Raw genomic sequence first — 5878 nt, 5'->3', positions numbered from 1 at the left:
CATGTTTTCTAATTGATATAAATACGAAAATCTGACACCCATAGTTTCTAATAATAAATGAGATATTGATGTTTAGAAAAATTTGGTCATATCATTTTACCTTCTCATATATATATATATATATATATATATATATATATATATATATATATATATATATATATATATATATATATATATATATATATATATATATATATATATATATATATATATATATATTTCAAAAAGCGGTAAAAATTGATATTAAAAATTAATTATCATCATACAACGAGTGAGATGACAAACGGGCAACAAGTTACGTCGTTAAACTTTTTTGTATGGTAAAGCTAATTTTTTTAAAGATTACGTTCATAGATCTAGGGGATATAACATTGTTATGCATGATAATTTGTACTCTATTAAGAAGTTCCACCGCATCCGGCGTGAGGAAACCAAACGTATCAACTGCAAATGGTATGAACACGTATTGATTTTCTATGCACGATTTCTCATGTTTAGTGACTTTGCATGTAGCAGCTTTAAGGTCCATACATACGTGTTTCCCTCCGACATATCCAAAAATCAAAATATCGGTCGGTCTAAGGGTTGACCTTTCTTCGGCTGCGTCAGTTAAGAAATTCACAGGTGCCTCTTTCTTGGCAGAAACCCCGACACGCTTAAATATGTCAAAATAAAACATCCCTAACCATATCGTGACTGTATTTGAACCCCAGGAGTTCTTTACAATGAACTGCATGCTCTCAAAAGAGTCGAAACATGTCTTGCGACACACCGGACATATCTCGTCAACTGGGAATACTGGAATCATAGGCCAATATTTGAGGATAGTATGATACTCCACAAGAGACATATGTTGGCCAAACCCATCTATAGGGATAGCTAGAAGAAAATTTTCAGCATGTGGTGCACATAAGCACTGGAAAACCGTTTTCTGTCAAGCCGTCATGTCGAGATGCACTTCCATATCTTGGACAATTTTACGAAAAAGGGCACTCACTAGTGTATTCTGGGATTTAGGGGGGGGGGGTGTCCTTAGTAGTAAAACTGCTAAGATCAATATTCGGAAGCTTGTTATGAAGAAAAGACAATGCACAATCATAATCATAATCCATACCATATATGTCGCTTTCCTGTAAGATGTGGTCTTGTAATACCAAAGATTAGGCCATTGAGGCAACAAAAGCATATGAGGTAGCCTCTACTGCCGAGTATAAGCCCAAACCACCAAACCTAATGGGTAAGGAAACAATTCGCCATTATATGTCGCCAAAGAAAGGGCCACCACAAATTACAATGTCCTCAATCGCCCCGCGCAGCCCATTGTCAAAGAATATTGACGCCTCCACCATGTGAACGGGTTGGCACGTCCTCAACCCATAGAAAAGCTTAGCAATACCTATACAAGACCGAAGCAGAAGGAGCTCATTCTAGGGGTCGGACAAGGTAAAGCGCATCAAATTCATAGTGTTTTTGACTCTCTTTATGACTAAACTGTTAATGAAACTGACATCTCTACTAACAGCTCCCCTAATAAGTTTCACCCCCAAAAACGATAGGAATTGTGTTTTATTTATGTACTTACTAGGTTAAAACCCGTAGAACCCACGAGTGTTTATTTTTAATTGAATTTAAAAAATATTTATTTAATAAAATAATAATTCATTAATTTAGAAAACGTATGAATTGTAATAATATATTTTTCAATAATTTTTGATTTGTAAGTATTTAATTACACAGTAAATTGTAAGTATTTAATTAGAAATGGAGTATTTAATTATAGCAATGTACATTGAAAGTATAATGCTATAATTAGGTTCACAGTAACAACAAAACAAACAAAACATACTGGTATTATTAAAGCTTTGGATCTGACTCCAACTCTTTTTTTTTACAAACATATCACTTATTGTTGCCATCGTTGTTATATATGTGTCTGCAACTGTTGCTTATAATCTTACCTTAGAATAAACATGTTTACTAAACTTTTGTTGTACATTGTGACATCCCCATTTTCACGGCTAGAAAAGACTGATTTTGTTTATGTTTTATAAAAATCAGAGTACCTCTTTTAATAAAAATGTTGCGGAATTTGTTCCCAAAAAAACATGATAACTACGTTAACAAAGCATTTCTAAAGAAATGTATTTTTTTTATTCACTTTTAAAACATTTGTGATGTCATCGTCAATACAGAAACATAAGCATAAACAGAACTTACATTCATTTACACTAGTGATCTACATCTCTTTTAAATCTCTCAGTGTAATGTAACTTCATATCGACACCTGTGATATAAATAAACTGAGTGGGGCAGGTTGGGAAACCTGGTAAGTACATAGGGTTTTCAACCCACAATAATACAATTATTATATTTAAACATCAAACAATCAACCCAATTACTCATTCCCATTATCTTCTTAAGGATTTACCCTAAGGATCAGCTAACCTTTATTCATTCATTCCTAAGGATCATCCTAAGGAAACAACATGAAGTCCATTGTTGCCAATGACACAGTGGTCAAGCGCAGCTGCTAATATTATCGTGTAGGTGCAGCTGCCAGAATTGGGACATTTTCTATGAGGTGCTTCTGTCGGTATTGACCTTTAAACGCTATTGTCATGGTCATAAGGATCCCTATTAGGCGCAGCTGCCGATAGTGTCCTTAGAGCGCAGCTGCTAGGACGTTTACCGTAGATTTAAAACATCTACGGGTTGTGGCGCAGCTGTCAATGCTCATCTATAGGGTACTAGGTCCATTGTTGCCAACGTTTACCTATAGGGCACTAGGTCCATACTACTAATGTTCATCTATTTCAGCTTTTATCCCTCATCATTCATCTACCCATGTTTTACCCAACATATTTTGTAGATATAAAATACTTTATACAGTTTACATCATTTAAAACATGTATAAAAATCTTTCACCAGCATAGACAACAAGTATTCAGACAATATGCACACATAGCACGTAGTTTATATTAAAATACTTCATATCTATGTGTAAGATGAAAGGGACTATGCACTCACCTGGTAAGGTGGTGAGTTGGCACTCGGACATCACTTCGTTACTCTTAAAACAATTATCCCTTGACGAAACCTAGTATCATTACCACTAGAGTTTAGTCTAACGTTTGACGAGACTAAATTAATAGTCTATCTATTATTACTATTATATAAACGTTAAACAATACTTATATAACCCATAATAATAGCCCAAATACTCCTTATAAGGTCCTAATAACAATACTATATTGAAACATAAGCTATACTAAAGATAGGGTAGGCATACCTCCCTTACAACAGGTTTTCTCGAAAACTAGGCTTCGCTGGAGCAGCGCTCCCAAGCTGAAAGGCTCTTCTTCTCGGAGCCATCGAGCGCTCCGGGCTTCCGCCTCGTGCTAGCGAGGTTCCCTAGGCTTTTTTTAGGGGGGGGGGGGGGGTTAGGGCTTAGAGAGATGTTCTAGAGAGAGAAAGAAGTGGGGAAAGGTGTGAGGAAAAGAGGTAGCCTCGAGCCTCTATTTATAGGCCTCTAGGGGCGTTGCCACGTCGTGGTGTTGCGTAGGCTCCAAGTTTTCACCTGGTGCTGACACGTGACATCGCACATAGGGTGGAAATCAGCTGATTTTCAAAAATTCATAACTTTCGCATACGAGCTCCGTTTTTGACGTTCTTTATATCCACGCGTAGGTAAAAATAGGATCTACAACTTTCATTTTGACTCCGCCGACTAACTCTCGACCAATCTTAAATTTAACAGTAGGAGGAGTTTAGATTGTTAAATGACCGCGAAGAATTCGTAATTCCTTCATACGGACTCCGTTTTCGCCTGTATTTTTACCGTTGAGTTCCTGTTAATGAGATCTTCAACTCTCATTTAGGTCGCGTAAGCCAAAAACCGCTTGAACTAAAATTCGAGTTTCGGGTCATGCACTGCTAAGCCGAATCTTAGAAAAATCATAACTTCCTCATACGAAGTCAGATTTGGGCGTTCTTTTTATAGATGTTCTCGGTTTAATGTATACTAAAACTTTGTTTTAGATCAATATGGCTAAAATGCCCTCCATAGTAAATTCACTATTTACGTCACCTGGTGTCGTGCCGGTTTTGCCGTAAAACTTCGACGGGCAATAACTTTTTCGTTATAACTCGGATTTCGGCGCTCTTTATATGTACAGAACCCTTGAGACATATTCTACAACTTGGTTAAGATTATTTATTCTCAATAATATTTTGTCGAAAAGTCGTTTTCGACCCCTATTATCTCTAAATTAACTAGCCCGGATCTACGGGCTTTACATACATAAGCTGATAAACGTTTGCAAATTAACTATTTGAATTCACAAAGTATTTAACAAAATCAAGTTCTCATGTTCATTAGGTATTTCGTGTTTTTAATTGAAGAGGTAGAAGAAGAAGATGAGGAAATAAGAAAAAGAAGAAGAAGAAAATCACTCATATACTGACAACATCACAGATACTGAAAAATCAGATCATGAAGAGCATAGAAACATTGGTAATCTTGATTTCTGGTTGTTTATTCTAATAAAAATAAACCGATCATAACATAATGTTAAATAAATACTACAAATTAATTTGAAAACACTAACCTGATTTGTGTTTATGGAAGCGTTGTAGGATTGAGAGGGCGGAGGATGATTATACAGTAAACCCGGTACCGACAGGAAGGATTGAAGAAGAACTGAAGAAGAATATTGTTTGCAAAAAATTCTAGGAAGCAGAATCGTGAACACAAAAAAAGCGTATAGATGGTATACTTGTATATATTTCGGTATTTGATAAATTGGTGCAGATTTTTTGGGATTTAATCACTGCAAATTATTTAATTTCCAATCACAATAAACAAACTTCCATATAAAATCGTGTAACACCCGAAATCAGAAAGACCAATAAAGGAAGGGAAAACCATAAGTTAGGGGTCAACTCGTCGAGTCCCGGGAGGAACTCGACGAGTCGGAGCGGGATCCGGGGGATCGATTAAGTAACCGACTCGGCGAGTCGGCAAAGAGGACTCGGTGAGTCCGGTCTGAAGAGGGAAACCCTAAATACGGGACTTTGTGCACTATTTAAACATCTCATTCTCCTTCTATCAGCCTCATTTGTAGCCCCAATTGTCCATAAGTTATCCACGAAACCCTAGTGCTCTCTTTGAGTGTGTGAGCCAATATTGAAGGATTTTGAGTGTTGCTGAAGCCTAGAAGGAGAAGAAGGAGTTGAGGGTTCAAGAAGAGGGTTGTGGATCCAAAAGATTCATCTCTTTTGCTGCTCATTTTGGTAACCAGGTTCCTTACTTGTCTTGTTATTTGTTAGATCTCTTCATGTCCCTCTTTATGAGATTTTGGACCAAGTATGATGCATTTCGGGATTTGGACGTCCTCAAGATGGATCCCTTCAGCTCTAGGTGTGTCTTGGCCTAGAGACCCATAAAGTATCAGTTTTTGGTGTGTTGGCAAAGCATCTTTGCCCCAAGCCCTAGCCCTAGAGTGTTTTAAGCCCATATCTCTTTGGTTTCACGTACAGTTTGCAACTTTACGTGAGGGATAGACTTGGGAAGAGTGGATCTACAGTTTGGAGCCCCAGCATGGCTCGAAAAGCCACTGTATGGATTAAGATCTGAAGCGACTCGGCGAGTCACATGGGTGGACTCGGCGAGTTGGATGAAGATAGGCAGGAACTCGACGAGTTAGAAGAACAACTCGACGAGTCTGTTCTTGGACTCAGCGAGTCAAGTCACGAAACCCCAAACCATTCGAGATAAAACTCGAATTAGTGAGTTGAGTGGGGACTCAGTGAGTTGGACAGGTCAGGACTCGGAAATCGATAGACTCGGCGAGTCAGGGGCTGACTCGACGAGTCG

This window comes from Lactuca sativa, chromosome 4 (genome assembly GCF_002870075.4).
Source record: "Lactuca sativa cultivar Salinas chromosome 4, Lsat_Salinas_v11, whole genome shotgun sequence".
NCBI lineage: Eukaryota > Viridiplantae > Streptophyta > Magnoliopsida > Asterales > Asteraceae > Lactuca > Lactuca sativa.
Note: the sequence above shows the minus strand (reverse complement) of the source record.